Here is an 18,733-nt window from a genome sequence, read left to right on the forward strand (position 1 = left end):
GATCACATATTGTTTTACATATAATTATATAAAACATAAGAGTGAGATAAAGTCTCATGCAGATATTCAAAATGCTAACAGTTAGGTGTGCCTGGATAGCTCAGTCAGTTAAGTGGCTGACTCTTGGTTTCTGTTAGGTAATATCTCAAGGTTGTGAGGTTGAGCCCTGTGTTAGGCACCATGTTGGGCATGGAGTCTGCTTGAGATTCTTTCTCTCTCCCTCTCCCTCTGCCTCTCCCCTACTTTCCTCTAAATCATACATACATACATACATACATACATAAAATACTAGCAGTTAACACCAAGTCATTTTACTAAAAGAAAAAAATTCCCCTTATTTTCTATCCAAGGAGAAATGGAATGTTTCTCTACAACAGCTCTTCATTTGGAAGATGGGTGAAAATGAGCACTTACTGAGCTTAAGGAGGAATTAAACTCTGAAAGCTTTCAGAATTTTCCTACGTGTGGATTTTCATTGTTTTCTTCCCTTTCCATGACCTGTAGAATATACTCATGGATTTTGTAAACAAATGCATTTCCTTCTTCACACTACTCCCTACTATGGGCAGAGCCTATTTATTTTCACATGTTTTAAATCAGCTGAATTCACAGGACAGGATCTGGTTAGCAATGACTTCAAACAAATAACCTTTTATCAGGCATTTTTGTATACTAGTACTGTTCATGATATTATCAAATCCTGACAAACAATATTCCTGGCAAGAAAGCAATGGGTGTGACAGCAACAACAGCAGGCTTATCCCAAGACTGTATGTATGTAGTAAGAAGAGTTAAGGAAACTGGAAAATGTATGTTAAGGCTAAATATAAGGCTTCAAAGAAAACATTTCAAGGGTGTGTTCGTACATAAATATTTTCAGAGCTAGTTTACATAAATTAGGAATAGGTGAGGCATTTTCTCTCCTACGATGTATTTAATCCCTGCACATTATTCTGTTGTAATTATGAGCCATAATTAATTTATCCACCCACCACTGGCATTTTGTTTATTTTCAGTGTTCTATCTGTGATCATGAATCACATGTTTCTGTGTGCAGTTCTCATTGTTTCCTCAGAACACATTCACTGGTTCGTAATTGCTGGGTCGCTGGGAACTGCTATGTCACCAGGAGTCTTGGAGCAGACTCCCAGGGTCATGCTCATCTGTCTTAGACAGGACCACTCTGCCACCTTTAGGTGGCGCCGAGTAAGCTCCCCACTAAGGTTGACCAGATGTTACTCAAATCTCTTCACCTACTCTGACCCCAGAAAGACTGACTTTATAGAGCTTCCTGTTCATACACATCTGAATGGTTGATCCACTCCTCCAGTTTCTTCAATATAGAAGATAATTAAAAATTAATATTAAAAATAACTAAGGTGATGATTCTTTTCTGCTTGCTTCACAAAGAAAAAATAATCCTGACCTCAGAAAGGCTTTAAGTCCTATTTAAATTCATTTACACTGGATAGAACAATACCATATTCTTGAGGAAATATATTGAATTATTCGTTTAGGAGCTTGTGTCTTTAGGTCATGAGTAGTACTGATTACCCCTTGAATGAATGTGAGAGTATTTGATTTGATTGTGATATTGCCTACTTTGTCTGAAATATTCCTTTCCAGGGATAACTTGAGAAATTAATTAAGATATAGAATAATGGTGTGGCTTAACAAATCAGTATTAAACAAAAGGTTTAAAAAAATGGCTTCCACTTCCAGCTAATAGAAGAAGCACATATGTTTGTCTCACCTTCCTCCTAAAAACATATTGACTGTTAAAAATGTACAAATATGGGGTGAGGCAGCATGATGGCTAAGTGAAATAGGTTATATGGAGAAAGACAAATAACATATGATTTGACTTCTATGTGGAATTTAAAAAGCAAAACAAAGACAACAAAACAAGAACAGACTCACAGAAACAGGAAACTGTCAGCTACCTGGCAGGCAGGTGAAATAGGTGAAGGAGGTTGAGACGTAGAGACCTCTAGTTATAAAATAAACAAGTCATGAGGATGTAATGGCAGCATAGGGAATATAGTCAGTAATTTGGTAATAACTTTGTGTGGTGACCGATGGTAAGTGGACCTATTGTGGGGATCCATTCATGTTGTATAAAAATATGGAATCACTGTGATGTACACCTGAAACAAATAGGATATCGTATGTCAAGTGTACTTGAAAATAGTAATAATACTTTTTAAATGTACAAACAGATAAGAAAACAGAGCAAATGTAGTGATTCTGTGAGAGTCCATGTATCCTATCTCAAGCCAATGTGCCCACCCCCAGGCTGCTGCGAGTATCTGCTGCTTATTGGCTCATTGCTGTGTTTCTCACAGGGAAACAGATTCTAAATCAAGATTTTGGATATGAAACAAGCAACAGAAATTTGGCATTAAGGACTCTATTACCAGTGGTGGATGGAGAATGGATAGCCTGTGACAACATTAGCACGGTTGTTAAACCATTCTTCATTAGCAGAGTGGAATGGGATTTCAGTGGAAGGGAGTACACCGGCTAGTGCAATAGCTCTGTGCTGGAGACGGATGACGGAATAGATTACTGACTTGGGTGGCCGAGACTGAGTGCCATCAATTCAGCGAAGAGAGATAATGACAGACCCAGGATGATTAATCACCAACTAAGGAAAAAATCTGAAAGCCAAAGAACCTCCTTGCCAGCACTGAAGGAAACCCTATTTCCTGCAAATGGAGAGCAAACGGAATGAAGCCCTGGGCTCCAGATGAAATCGTAAGAGTAGAGAAGATTCAAGAAGATTAAGTACTGCAGTATTTACAACAGCATCGGATGACTGAAAGGACTCACAGGATTCCTCAGAATTCATGTTAAGTTTTTAATAAAGGCAAAGGAGATGGTACAATAGGAGAGAGAGACAGAATGTAAGCAAGCATCAGGCTCAAGAAACTTCCAAGCATCACTGCTTGGGTCCTTCTTATTCACACAAAGACATCCTTTGTCTGTGGACTGAGCCTCTGATATTTGAGCAAACGTGGTTTTTAAGAGAGCTTCCTCAAAGCTTCCAGAAGGGCCCTCCATTCCCTTATTGTCACCTAGCCAAATCGGGCTGCAATAACCCAGTTATGCCAAATAATAAGCCATCAATAAACACACCAGCCTGGGTCCCACAGGGAGTTCCAAACTTTTAGCGGCATGTCTTAAATCATTCGTTAGCCTATTGATTTATCTGGCCAAGAGTCTGTGCTGCACTTCCAGATGTCCCCAGAGATAGGTGTAGAGTTGCCATAGTCTATCTGTAAAATAACTCTATCCTACAAAAATTTTAACTCTAGCAAGTCTTATATGCCAAAGTCAAATTCCTAGCAGAGAAGGAATGGGACTCTGAGAATTGAGATGGGAATATCTTAATAGATGCACTTTAAAATTCTGAACTCCACATGCCTCTAGTTCCACTTTCTGGCAAAAGCAGCTCATTTCTCATTAGAAAAGAATGCCCACCAAATGAAGTCAGCATCATGGCAGCATTAGACTTCCATCATTTTTGTTCCCTGTAAACAACTAAATTTCAGCCTCCGTTCATGAGCGAAAGTGCCTCTGTGGGACTTGTAGGATACAGGGGACCCAGGAGGAGTCCTGCCCCCTTGTGTATTGGATAACAAGAAGACAGACCTCGTTTTGGGCTGCAGAACTTGTGAATGGCCCCAGGACCTCACAGCCATGGTTTGGAGCACATGCAGAATGTTGACTTGGCCAGGCACCCACAGATGGGAGAGCTTCGGAGAAGTTCAGGTTTCAGAGAAGTGCCCAATATTCCACAGGAGCAAGAAATAGGCAAGGAATAAAGTTTGAAAGCATTGGAGAAGGTAAGAGGAACTTTGCCAGCATCACCCTTCCTCTCAAGGCAGCCCAGCTTCGAGCTGGAAGAGGACATGAGTGAGTGCCTGGCTTCACCAGCTGTGCACAGTTAGAAACTCCAGGAAAATCAAAGCCATATAAGAAAGTCATGGTACATGTATAAAGCTGTTTAAAGGATGCCATACCTTTAATAGTAAATGAAGGAAGAAAAGTTAATTATTTTGACCTTGACCTAGGGACAATCTCTTGGAGGCAACCCAGCAATTAATGAGGTTGGAGTTAAAAAGAAGAAAATGGAATCCTGGCACCTTACTTAGCTCTGAGAAGAGCAACATTTACCAGGCCACAGTCATTCAGATGCTATTTTACTGGTTTTTCCACTTTTAAAATCAGCGTATATAAATGAACCATGAAGAAAGTACAGCTTCTGATAGAAATAAATGCTACTAACTTGGTAATGCAAAAACAAAGGAATAACTGGCAAAATCTGGGAGGCGTTTTTGGAGGAAGAGAGGAGACCAGAAAAGTATGGCTAGAATGAAGAAAGGGTTTAGAAATGATTTAAATGAATTGGAATAAAGCATAGAAGTTCAAATATATATTTAAAATTATGGTATATAAAAATAAAGGACAAATGATAGCATAAGGATCAGATACATTTGCTGGATGGGGAACTGTGGGGGGCAAGATAGGTCCATCCCTCTCTGTAGCAGGGACTCTGATGTTCAAAAGTGCGTGAGCGTCAAATGACCACATAGACCCATTCGTGAGATTTTAAAATAATTATATAAAATTCTTCAAATAACTTGTAACGGTCTGTGTTTAAAATGTTTTAGTGGTATCAACAAATCTGAGCAAACAATCTGAGTACAAATAATTCATTGCACTTTAGATGTCAGATTGAGACACTGGGCTGAAGTCGCTAAATAAATAAATAAATAAATAAATAAATAAATAAATAAAAGAGTAATTGTTTTGTGGTTGCTTAAATGTGTAGTTTTCATATCACTAAGTTCCGTGTTATATAATTATGCTAAAAACTATGATGGTAACTTGGTCATCCTGGTCAAGGGATCAAACTCCTGCAGGTGCTATCTGATCCATCAATATATTTATATTTTCTTAAAACTCAGTTTAGGATTCGGGAGATTAAAAGTTGTTTGTGACCTGTTTGTACGATATATGGTTAGCCTAAAGTTTATTCAAAGCAGAGGTGAGTGGGTGTTTGAGAAAATTATACCCTGGCTCTGTCCCTTGCCTTCTGTGTGATTTGGGGCAATTAGTTCATTTTGTTTGGTCTAAATTTCCTCACCTATAAAAACAGAATAATATCAGTTCTTACCTAACAGTGATGGTGACAGTAAAATGAGCCAATTAACATAAAATTACTCAAAGATTTCTTGACCTAATGGACATGATTAGTTGGTGATGATCATCATCCTAAAGAAGGAATGAGCTTTAGGAGTCTAACCTAGGAACAGAGTGAAGAATGGCGGGCAGTGGTCTGGGTCATGGCTGAGACCAGAGCTGTGTCACACAGGTTGGGACTTCTCCCTCTGGATTCTAGTATGTGTCAGAAAGAGAAAGAGACAGAGACAGAGACAGAGAAAGATGAGACAGAGAGAGACACACACAGAAATTTAAAAATTAAGAGTGATTCTTCTAAAATCTTCAAACGGTGGGACAGAAATTATACTGTTTTGTGCCGTAGACGAAGAGAAGCAGTTGTTCTCCATCCTACAGCCTACCTCCAACCTGCAACAGTGCAAGTTTACTTTGCACTGTTATAAAGATTAGTACAATGAACCCTCTAGATAGTTGGCAGTGAGATTCTGTGGTCCGTGGAGTGACAAGGAAGATAAAGAACGTGATGTCCCGCAAGTGGGAGTTCATGGTGTACAAAAGCACAGAGAGCAGTGGGGATTAGATATTCCCTTTCCCTTTCTCAACCCATCCTCTGGCTCTGTGGCTACCTCTCCAAAACATGCACACTCTTCCAGTCATACCCTCTGTGGAAATGGATGGCCCAGAATGCACTAATCGCTCTGGAAAACAAATGTCAGAATTTCTCCCAAATGGACAATTCTCCAAGTCCCCAAAGTATCTCAGAAAACTTACCAGTAAAATGTTTCCTTTCCTCTGAGTTCCTTCTCTGAACACATACCTGGTATCCGACATATCTTAGGTTCTAATATCAGACAAGTCCAGAAAAGAGATCTCTGTACTTCAGGGAGAAAGAGTTTGTGAGACTATTCCCATGTGATAGTTCTAGACTTAATTCTGACAAACAAATAGGTGATTCTAAACATTTTCTAACTACCAGAAACCCCAGCTTGCTGCTATGTCACAATTGAATGATACACTTTCTTTCAGTACAGAGCTTCAAATGAAATTTAATAGTGAACTCAAAGGTATTTCACTTATCAAGAAAACTAAGATTAAATTACCTTGGATTGGATCACTGTCCAAGACAGAGATTTTTTACATTTGTTTTAAAATGCCCACGTTTCAAATGAAATCCCAACTTTCCTTCTGCAATTAAGTTCTGACTGAAAATACAAAGCACTTAAGCATAGAGACCATAAAATGTCCTTGTCTTAATATTCCTTCAGAATTTCAGTGTAAATATTTCTTAGATTTACAAAACCATTGGAGATTTTTACTGGTCATTTAAAAAATATTTTTCCTTATATCTGAAGCTAATATAACAGTGTGTGTTAACTAACTGGAATTAAAATAGAAACTTAAAAAGCCAGAGGAAAAAAAAGAAACTAAAAACGATATGAATAATTAGAAGACAATAATGAGTTTAAGAAATTTCAAAACCAATGACTTTAGTCCATTTATTTCTATCCTTAACCCCATTTGATCGTGTTTACCAAATTTCCTGTTTAATCTCTTTCTATACCATATGAATAAATTATATCATGAAAAATAAATGTAGTAGTAAGCCCTGATTGATATCTAAAGAAAATTTCAAGTATACCCTTAAACAAGGAGCCAACTATCTTGATTAGACACAAATCAGCAAACTTTTATCTTTGAGATGAATATTTTAGACTAGGCTAGAAGTGATCACTTCTTTTCTAAAGTTTCTCACCAAACTACCAAGCCTGATCTGTGCATAAGTAGAACAGTGATATTCTAACAGTGATGTTATAGTGAAAATTAGATTTAAATGGAACAGGATTCTCTCCCAACTCACAAGTAATCTTTGGAGAGTTCAAGAATCTGTAACATTCTGTTCATGCAATCTTTTGGGAAAGCTTCCTGTCCTGGATAAGTTTCGACATATTGTTGTCATGCATAAACCAGCTTTGACTCCCCTGTCACTGGGCAACCAAAGAACTGACCATCTGGACTCCTGGTTTGATAAAAACTTTTAGGGAGCCAGAAAAATCCTGCCAAGTAAAAGAACATAGCTCAAAGGGAGCTCAGAAGAATTCTCAAAGACATGTTACATTCAGACATTGTTTTATAAACAACTTGGACTTTTCACACAAATACATACACACACACACACTTAAAATTCCAATACAAGGCTCTGTATTGGATTAAGGGTGGTGAGGTGATTTGGGAGACGGTCCTATCTGGGATGTTGTTTTTGAGTATGAAAGGAGTACTATAAATTGTCACCCTGGGAGCACAGGAAGCCAGGATGGTCCCTGACAGATCAGACAGTGCAGTCATCCCAATGATAATGAAAGGAGAATTGAATTAGATGTTCTCTTGGCTAAAGAAATCCATAGAAAGATAAAAAAAAAAAAAAGTTCTAATGGCTGACACATGAACTCAGGCATGGATGCACTTCCTAGTTACCTCTAAAAATGACACATTTCAATGTTCACTCTCCCTATGACCTAATAATTTCATCCATTATAAGTTCTGACCACTTTTCCAAACCTGAAAATGGCCTCAAGAGAAAATCACTTGCCAATAGATTTATTTGGACCTTGCTTGATGTGGTAGGACCAGATCCTCGCCAAATGAGTAATCACGAGTATAATCCCTACAGCATGAACTGACTATTTTCAAAAGAAAAGTATTGTCTCCCCATGGTTGAAAACAAGTTCAAATCTCAATATTCCCAGGGAACAATTAATCCTGAACAAACCTTCAAAAGTATTGAGTTATTAATTTAGCATTTGGTGTCACTGCAATACGACAAAACTGGGAGGAGCACAAAAATGATTTTTTAGTCTTCCACCAAAAAGAATCCATGCAAAAAGGAAGCTGGAATTGTGCAAGAAGGGGATGGGATGAGGTCTTCGCCTTGTGAAGAATGTGGAAGAGGTCTGACCCCAAAAGGGGGAATCCTCAGAGAATGACAGAGGGAGGTGGGGTAACAGGATCCAAGGGGGCCTGAACTGAGACACCCTCTGGCAGGTCATGACCTGCAGGTAAAAGCTCCCTGAAAGCATAAGGCAGCAGTACTGTCCAAGATCTGAGGAATGATTGTCGCCACATTACAATCCTTGGAAAAATTCTCAGTGGCCAAGTTGGCATGAAGGAATTGGAAGCCATTGCTTCCCTGTGTGAATCCAGGCTGGGGTAGCTCATGGCCAGCCACGTCTTCTAAGTCTATACCTTACTGGAGTCATTACTGCAGCAAACAGCTGCTGTGACTTTACCTTGGTCCCACTATGAATCTCCTGCTTTTTTTGCCCTAGGACATCTTGCATGTATAATTAGGAAAGGTGGGGAGAATTAGGAACTGTGGGGCAGCCCTTGACCAATGGAGACAGAAGTCAGTGGATTAGTGATCTGTCTTGCATCTCTCATATTAATAATTCTAATGAACTCTTCAGAAATACAAGGTTGACTTCCATGTACCCATGCAAAATGGATCCTGAAATGTGCTCTCCCTCTTTCTCCATTTCACTCTCCCAGGACCTTTACTGTTTTTCTTCTGGATAACTTCTTCTTGCTCTTGTCTCCATCCACAAGAAAACCTATATGCAAAGGATAAAAACAATGAAAACAATAGCAGATTTCTCATCAGGTGAATTTCCTCCATCTGACCACAGAGGCAAGAAGGAAGTTGCATGATATTTTTCTTTTTTTTTCCTCTTTTAACAAATTTTTTTAATTTGAGCATGGTTGACACACAGTGTTACATTAGTTGCAGGTGTACAACAGTGACTCAAGTAATCTATGTGTTATGCTATGCTCACCATATCTGTAGCTACCATTCTGTCAGCAGACGCCATTCCAATATCATTGACTACGTTCCTTATGCTGTGCCTTTTATTCTCATGACTTATTCATTCCATAACTGGAAGTCTGATCCTCTCACTCCCCTTCATCCGTTTACCCATCCATCGCCCTCTTCCATTCAGCAACCATCAGTTTGTCCTCTGTATTTATAGGTCAGATTCTGCTTTTTTTGCTTGTTTATTCATTTATTTTGTCTTTTAAATTCCACATATGAAGGAAATTATAGAGTATTTGTCTTTCTCAATCTGACTTACTTCACTTGGTGTAACACCTTCCATGTCCACCTATGTTATTGCAAATGGCACCAAGTCATACCTCTTTTTTATGGCTACATAATATTTGTGCATGTGTTCGTGTGTTTGTGTGTTCGTGTGTGTGTGTGTGTGTGTGTGTGTGTGGGCGCACGTCTTCCTCATCCATATTAATGGATACTTGGGCTACTTCCATATCATGGCTACTGTAAATAATGCCACTGTGAATATGTGATATCTTTTCAAATTACTGCTTTTGTTTTCTTTGAGCAAATACCCACTAGTGGAATTATTGGATTATATGGTATTTCTATTTTAATGTCTTAAGGAAGCTCATACTGCTTTCCACAGCAGCTGCACCAATTTATATTCCTCAAAACAGTGCACAAGGATACCTTTTTCTCCACATCTTCACTAGCATTTGTTATTTCCTGTCTTTTTAATTTAACTGTTCTGACTGGTGTGAGGTTATATCTCATCGTGGTTTTGATTCGCATTTCCCCGGTAATTAGGCATGACATTTTTCAAGTGCTGAATAAAGAAACCCAACCAAGCCAGATTCTACATAGAGCAAAGATATCCTTAGGAATGGGGGGGGGGGGGTTGGGGGCGGCCTGGGTGGCTCAGCAGTTGAACATCTGCCTTGCACTCCGGGAGTGATCCTGGGGTCCCAAGATCAAGTCCCACATATGGCTCTCCACAGGGAGCCTGCTTCTCCCTCCGCCTGTGTCTCTGTCTCTATGTGTCTCTCATGAATAAATGGATAAAATCTTTAAAAAATAAAATAAAAGCTAATAAATAATAAAAATAAATTTAAAAAATAGCTACAGAATTTTTTTAAAACAAAAAGTAAATGATAAGAGAGGGAATCTCAGGGCATCAGGAATTTTTAAAAAGACAATAGAGTAAAATGTGGGTAAACACAAAAGGTGTTTCTTTTTCTTGAGTTTTCAACTTATGTTTCATGATTGATACAAAAATCCTAACACTGTCTGATGTGGTTCTCATTCTCAGTAACGTGTAAGGAATACTGAAGACATTTATATTATGAATGGGAGAAAGTAGAAGGTTGTAAAGGGAGGTAAGACTTCTCCCATACTTCACTCAAACTGGTACAGCCATTTAGGAATAAAATGACACTTCCTTAAAACACTAAACATGGGGATCCCTGGGTGGCGCAGCGGTTTGGCGCCTGCCTTTGGCCCAGGGCGCGATCCTGGAGACCCGGGATCGAATCCCACATCGGGCTCCCGGTGCATGGAGCCCGCTTCTCCCTCTGCCTGTGTCTCTGCCTCTCTCTCTCTCTGTGACTATCATAAATAAATAAAAATTTAAAAAAAAAAACACTAAACATGAAGAATATATTATGCACCAGTCACAGTACTTGCCATATATTCCAGACAAATAAAAATTTATGCCCACATAAAACCTCTACACAAGTGTTCACAGGAACTTTAATCTGTAATAGTCAAAACAGAATCATCAAAAATACTTTATGACAGGTGAATGATTACGTACACTGTGGTACATCTGTACCATGGAAAACTACTTGGCAGTAAAAGGAATGGAGGATTGATATGTGCGACAACTTGGTTGGATCTCAAGGGCATTATGCTGAGTGAAAAATAAAAACCAATCATAAAATATTGCATGTTGTATATTTCAATTTATATAATATTCACAGAATGATAAAATTATCTATATGGAGAAGTCAATTAGTAGTTGCCAGGGGTTAGGGCTTGTGGTGAGAGCAGGAAAGGGGTTAAGTGTGTCTGACAGGGTCACACAAGGGAGGTCTTTGTGATGGAATAGTTGTGTGTCTTTACTTAGGTGGTGGTTACACAAATTGGCTCAGTGGAACAGAGCTACACATGTGTTGTGACAATATCCACCCCTGGTTCTTACACTGTGTGCCAGTTCTTTAAAGTATTCCCATTGGGAGAAAATATACCCCCTCTGCAATCCTTGCATCTTCCTGTAAATCTATAATAATTTCAAAATAAAAATTTATAAAAGAATCCAGGAAGAGGGCTCACTGTGGCAACTTCTTGTTGAACTTTATCTCAGAGCAGAAATGCATACATGCTCACTATTCTGACAGCTGTTGATTATCACGCGTACTTTAGTATCTTTCACAGTGACCCTGCTTCTCCCTGGACTGCTTCTTTGGCACAATTTACCTTCGCTTTTGCTGCTTCACACCTATGAATGTAAGCTTCCCCCCCTTTACACTATTCATTCTTTTTTAGAAGATGAACATTCTGCTCATTTCTGTCTTCTAGCATAGAAAATGTATTTTTCTAGTGTTTCAGTTAATACAGAACAGCTTGGACCAATTTCCCTAAAAGTAATAAGCCACTAGCTCCTTTTTAATATTACCTACTTAAAACCATTTAAAAGGAACTGTATCTAAAAATAGAACTACTCAGTAATTCCACTACTAAGTATTTACCCAAAGGATACAAAAATACAGAGTCAAAGGGGTACGTGCATCCCTATGTTTGTAGCAGCATTATCAACAATAGCAAAACTCGAAACTACGGAGAGAACCCAAATGTCCATTGACTGATGAATGGATAAAGAAGAGTGATTTATATGTATATATATATATATATATATATATATGAATATATATATGACATATATATGACTCAGCCACCAAAAAGAATGAAATGGTGCCATTTGCAATGACATGGATGGAGCTAAAGTGTATTTTATGCTGTGAGATAAATCAGTCATAGAAAGACAAATACAAATATGATCTTATTCATATATGGAATTTAGAAAACAGATGAAGATATGGGAAGGAAGAAAAAAAAAGGAGAGAGGGAAAGAAACCATAAAAGACTCTTTAACTGTAGAGAACAACCTGAGGGTTGATAGAGGGGAGGTGGGAGGGGCTGGGCTAGATGGGTGACAGGTATTAAGGAGGACACTTGTGATGAGCATTAGGTGTTGTATGTAAGTGCTGAATCACTGAATTCTACTCCTGAAACTAATACCACACTATATGTTAACTAGCTAAAATTTAAAAAAAAAAACCTGAATACAAGTTCACAAATATAGTCACATATTTTTTAAGAGGCCTTATGATTTTAGCTTTTGTATTTAGATCTATATTTTACTGGTCATCTCTCTCTGTGTGTGTGTGTGTGTGTGTGTGTGTGTGTGTGTATGACTTGAAATAGAAGATCAAAGTGTATTTTTGCAATATGGGATATCCAGTTGTTCCAGCAACATTTGTTGAAAAAAACTTTCCTTCCCCATAAAATTTCATTGACAGTTTTAAATAAATAAGTAAAAAGAACTGCATCATTTAAATAGATTTGAGTAGTGTAAAAAACCTTAACATTAAATTTTGTGATTGCCTATATTCTATATACATGTAAATTAACCGTAATGTATGAACACACGTGTGTATCCATGTGTGTATATATATATATATACACATTTGTATGTATACACTATATATATATATACAAATTAATGTAAATTAATGGCCATGAGTTCATTAACACTGAGGATAAAGTGAAAGTGTCATCCAAATAACCATGCTAATCAAAAATTTATCTTATTTGTAAGGTACACTTAATACACCAGCATCCAAGACAGTCAAACTATAGCCAAGGGAAGAAAATAATATATAAATTATTAGTTATCACTCTAACATGTCAAAATATTACTTCTTGAGAACCAACTCCACTATTAGTTCTTTACTCAACTCTCTACCAAAGACAAAATCAAATTCCCTAAGAATTAAAGCTCTAAAATTAAAGCTCTTCTCACCTTTCTCATATGGCATGGTTTTTTTAGTTGTCAGAAGTCCACTGAAAATCCTACTTTTTAGGAGGATGATGCCAGGTGCACTGAACAGGAGTCCATGCATCACTCATCATATCTACAACTTTAGTAATGATGGCCAGTTCTAATGCAGTCATTTCAAAATACTCTTCACTCTTTTTATATTTTTTCCACAACTGTCCTGTCATAAAAGACAAATGGGATTAATTTTCAATTTTTGGAATGATGTATTGTCTTTAGGATTGCTTTGCCAACCTCCTTGCCCCTAAATATTGAAGGTAATGTGAAGTAATTGGAGGTAATTTGACTAATGTGAAATATTACTACATTCAATGGGAAAAAAAACCTTGAAAATATATCTTACCTGAATGGGTACAAATCTTTCAACAATGATAATGGAGTTAAGTAATTATGAAAAGGGATATAGTCATAAAGAAAAAATGCAGAAGAATGGAAAACCACACACCATCTTAATAAAAACAAATGAGGATAGATTGGAGTGTAATACTTTACGGAAATTTATTTTGTTAATCACCACATGCAAAGAATGTACCTCTGCCAAAAAAGAGGACTGAATTAAACACAGGAAATTTTTAGGGACACCTAGCTGGCTCGGTCAGAAAAACATGTGAACTCAGGGTCATGAGTTCAAGCCCCATGTTGGGTGTGGAGATCACTTAAATAAATAAATAGACTTAAAAAATATAAACACATGAAAATTATGTATACTATATGTAAGAAAAACAACAACAACAGCACTTTATAGCAAAAAAGCACATCCATTCTTCGTATTTCAGACTCCCAACCAAAAGAAAATGAAATAGGCTGGAATCTCAATAGCTTATTCACTGGAAGTTTAAATTCACAAAACAGTTTCCTGTGTCCAAGACAAAGAAATATTGGAGATACCATGAGTAGGAATCTGTTTCTACATTCAAACTACCAAGTGCTTAGTTACCTGATTCATGAAGAAAGGAAATGCAGATAACAACAACAAAAAATATATGTGTATAATTTCCTTGACCTTTATACCCACAATTCTCCCCAAAGTAATAGTTTTTCTTTATATAGTGAGTTTTATGACCAAATCTCAGTTCAAGTGTCTCTCATGGATAAGGATCAAAAATTTATTTGTTCATATGGAAAATATTCTAAGGTTTAAAATACATCTATTAAGGAATTTTATTTTGGATCTACATACGAAGCCAAACTTGTTCTTTCTAGAGGAGTATCTAACTTGGGAATTCTCTGGTTCAAACTATTCTGTGTTTATCTCATTTTTTACTGGTCTGAAAGAACTCTTGAAGACTCCGGAAACATCTGTATTCACAGTTGCCACTGCTGCGAGCAGAAAGGAGATGAAAAAAGTAAAAGATGGTTTACTTTGAATCTTCTCCCACTCTCCCTCCCTCTCCCCCTCTCTCCATTTAGGAACAAGGGGGGTTGATGGCTAAAGGGACAGCATAGAAACACATCTGAGTCAGGAGAATCTCTGAGGACAAGATCTTTGAATTCATGCACATGTATATGGATAATCTCCTAGATTCAGTGTCCTCATCAGGAAACTCTACAGACACTTAGAATCTTTTTTAGTTTTTAAGTTCTTATTTTAATTCCCATTAATTAACATACAGCATAATATTAGTTTCAAGTATACTGACACTTAGAGTGATACTGAGTTCTAGACTGAGCATGTCTACCACTGAGGGAGGGTCAGGATTACAGAGACCCCCTGAGGTACAAGCACAGGGGGCCACAGAAATCTCAGTTAGGACATGAGAACTAGGACCAAACTTGCAGCCCTCAATCTCAAGCTCTGTTCATCAACTCTGAAGAGAACATTTAAGGAGATTGTAAACTCTAGTCATTTTCCCTGAAAATGTCATGCATTTATCAAAAGAAGTAACTGAAAAATGCACTAAAATATTTGTTACTCACAACATACACTGAATATATGCATGATACCATTAAAAATATTACCCAATTTCATTCAAATCATTTCTGTAGTACAATTATAATGTCCCTTTAACACAAAAGGTACACTTTAAAAAAAATCAGTTTACATGGATTCTTTTCAACCTCTTGTAAAATGTGCATGCTTTCAACCCTGCACCATTGACTCTCCAACTTCTTCTCTTACTACCTCTGTTTCCTCACCCCAGCCACACTGTATCTCTGGTTGTTTCTCCAACATGCCACACATGCTCATATCTTAAGATCTTGGCTTGCAGTGTTCTGTCTGCTTGGAACTCTCTTCCTAGGAAGCCTGTCCTTTAGGTTGCTGCTCAAACATCACATACTCAGTAAGGTTTACCACCCTAAGGAAGAGTGGAACCATCCTCCCTCCAACAGCACCTTCTTGACACTCTCATACTCTGCTCTACTCTTTCCTCACCCCTTTTCCATTTTACTTATTATTTACTTATCTGTCTTATAAATATCTCATCCATTAGGCCTGTGTTTCTTTTCTTTTCTTTTTTTTCATCTCCTCCAGCTAAGTGGAAGCTCCATGTGGAAGGGGTCTTTATCTCTCTTATTCACGGATGTATCTCAGGTGTCCCAGACTTCATGATGCAGATTATAATCAAAAAGATTATGATTGATAATCAAAAAAGATTTATTGAGTCAGTGAATGAGTGAGTGACTGAGTAAATCTTTCATTTATCCTGAGTCTTACTCAAAATATTTGTAAATGTTGAGAAGGGAAATGATTCTCAATGAGAAACAAATCCTTTGCAGTTCCAGTTGTTTCAATTCATTACTCTCAATGAAACTGAAGGACATATAAAAAGACACTTAAGAAAGCAAGCTAAAGAATGCATGGGAACACGGAGATTTTCCAGATATTTCAGATTGGACAGAGGCAGAAATATTTAAGACCACTGGCAAAGGAAAGAACATAGAAGGAAGCTATGGAGGACTCTGGCAAACTGCTCACCAAATCCATTTCCACTTTTTCTCCTGAGGACACAGCTTATTACTGAGACAATATTGCAGAGTCCCAGCCAACTGAATACTGGAGAAACTGATGTGCATTGCTTCCAGAACTAGTCCTTTAAAAACTCCTCCCTTGTAATTCTCCTTGCCCATTGTCCTTCTCATAATGTAGATCAGCATGGTAGTCCACAAAGTCACCTGTTGAACTTGGCAGAGCTACAAGATGAAGGAAGCCTGGATCCTGGAAGCAGTGCCTGGAGGGAGTTTCCTGCCATTGTGAATACCCATTTGGATTTTGCATCCACATGAAGTGTGCTTCTCTTGCTTTAAATTACTGATAATTTGAAGTTCCAGTATTATGGTAGCTAACATTACCTTGAATAATACAATAATGTTCCCACGATGTTAAATAGGAAAATTTTTCTTTCGGGGATTAAAATCCTAGCATAGCATGACATGAAGAATCCAGACAGAAGTCTGAGAACCCAGAAAATATAAAAGATGCTTTTGCTTGCGATGCAAGATCACACACAGTGAAGGTTTCAACAAATGTTTCTCATAGGCTTCCTCTCATCTTTACAATTCAGCTGACATTTTTGTGACAGTAGAGGGAACAGCTGGATTATCTGAAAAACTTGCCTTAGAAAGGGATGAGGCAGGTAGTTCATGGTTGAATTGTGGAGATCTTCATTGTACCATCATGGGACTATTTTTAAAAGGATCTATGATTTTTTTGAAAATTCCTTCTTGAATTAGATTAGGTTGTTAGTCACTTCTTATCTAAGCTCAGCATCTAGCATTTAAGATTATAATCATTTTATAAATCTAATACAGAAAGAAGCCCTTGATAATTATTTTTTTCAGTTATAAGAAGTTTTAACAAGACAGGTGACTAACAAACTTCAGTTTAGTAAAAGGAGATTTTGAAAATCACAGAGTCCAAAAATAGTACCTTTATAAATCTGGTTCATCTGGAGCTTCAGAAGAGTTTAAAGCATGCATCTTTTTCTAAAAAGTCACAAATTCACATATCCTAGAATAGAAACATCTGTGAAACACAATTATGCATAATTTATTTGTTATATTTATTTATATAATTAGCATATTTCTTTTTGCTGGTGTAAAACTAGGAAATAGTCAAGCAACTTACATTATCAACTGCTTGTGAGGAGGTTAAAGTGATATTCTTAACTGACACTTCCACCCAGAGAATATCCTTGCCACGTAAAACAACTATATTGTCTTTAGAAAACTAAGGATGAATATTTTAAATATTAGCATACAAGGCTTTGACACGTATATGTCATTTTCCTATATTATATAGCCCCATAATAGTTACATTTTCATATCATGTAAAAGGATAATTGATTCCATAAATAAGTAATAATTTACATCAAGAGCAATAATGAAAGAGAATGGCTCTGACTCTACAGGAACATCTGCCTACAATGTCCCTCTTCCCCTCTATTCACTATCACAAACTCAAATACCACCACTTTTGTAATCACCCCTTCTTCCTCTCTTTATACATAATCACTCAATCTTTTGTATTCCCTGAGTAGTTTGTATAATTATTTTAGCATTAGATTACTGAATTATAGTCATTACTTCCACTTCTGACTTGTCTAACCAAATATGTGGAAACTAAACAGCACACCTGCTGAGCAACCAAGGAATCAAAGAAGAAATCAAAAGGGAATCAAGAAATAGTTCAAAACAAATAAAAATGGGAACACTACACATAAAAACCTATGAGATGCTCCAAAAGCAGTTCTGAAAGGGATATTTATAGAGATAAAAGCATATATTAAGGAAATAGAAAGATCTCAAATGAACAATCTAATTTTATACTTCAAAGAATTAGAAAAAGAACAAACTAAGCCCCAAGTTAACAGAATGAGGGGAATAACAAAGATCAGAACAGAAATTAATGAAATAAACATGAGAAAGACAATAGAAAAGAGTAACAAAACTAAGAGCTAGCTTTTCAAAAAGATAAAATAGACCAGTCTTTAGCTAGACTAAGAAAAAAATAAAGAAGATTCATAATTAAAAGAAAAAGTGAAAGAGAAGATATTACAACTGATACCATAAATATTCAAAGAGTCATAACAGACTAATATAAACAGTTGTGCTCCAACGTTTGGATAAGCTAGAACAAATAGGCAAGACTAAATCATGAAGAAATAGAAAATATGAATAGATCAATAGTGAGTAACGAGTTTGAATCATTAATCCAAAACCGCACAAAAGAAGAAAACCCAGGACCAGATGATTTCACTGTTACATTCACCCAAATATTTAAAGAATAATTAGTGCCAATCCTTCTCAAACTCTTCCAAAAATTAAAGAGGAACAAACATTCCCCAATTCATTTTATGAGGCCAGCATTACTCTGATACCAAAGCCATATAAGGACACTGCAAGAAAGAAAAACAAACCAATATCCCTGATAAAGAGATAGACGCAAAAACTCAACAAAATACTAGCAAAAAGCATTCAACAGCACGTTAGAAGGATCATACACAAAGAGGGATTTATCCCTGGGATGCAAGGATGGTTCAATATACACAAATCAATAAATATCATATACCTCATTAATAAATGAAAGATAATCCATTTCTTTGTGTCTTCTTCAATATCTTTAATGAGTGTTCTATAGTTTTCCAAATACAGATCTTTTGCCT

The 18,733-nt window shown here is 37.0% G+C and overlaps 1 long non-coding RNA gene across 1 annotated transcript; it reads right to left on the minus strand.

The window, feature by feature from the left end:
- Window positions 1–2,527: 2,527 nt before the first annotated feature.
- Window positions 2,528–17,065, minus strand: LOC121489492. Its single transcript, XR_005987349.1, has 3 exons — window positions 16,999–17,065; window positions 13,095–13,290; window positions 2,528–8,792 (listed from the first exon to the last, which is right to left on the minus strand). It is a non-coding gene; the product is annotated as an uncharacterized LOC121489492 (long non-coding RNA).
- Between the last annotated feature and the right edge of the window lie 1,668 nt (window positions 17,066–18,733).

Source organism: Vulpes lagopus, chromosome 4 (assembly GCF_018345385.1).
Source record: "Vulpes lagopus strain Blue_001 chromosome 4, ASM1834538v1, whole genome shotgun sequence".
Classification (NCBI taxonomy): Eukaryota; Metazoa; Chordata; class Mammalia; order Carnivora; family Canidae; genus Vulpes; species Vulpes lagopus.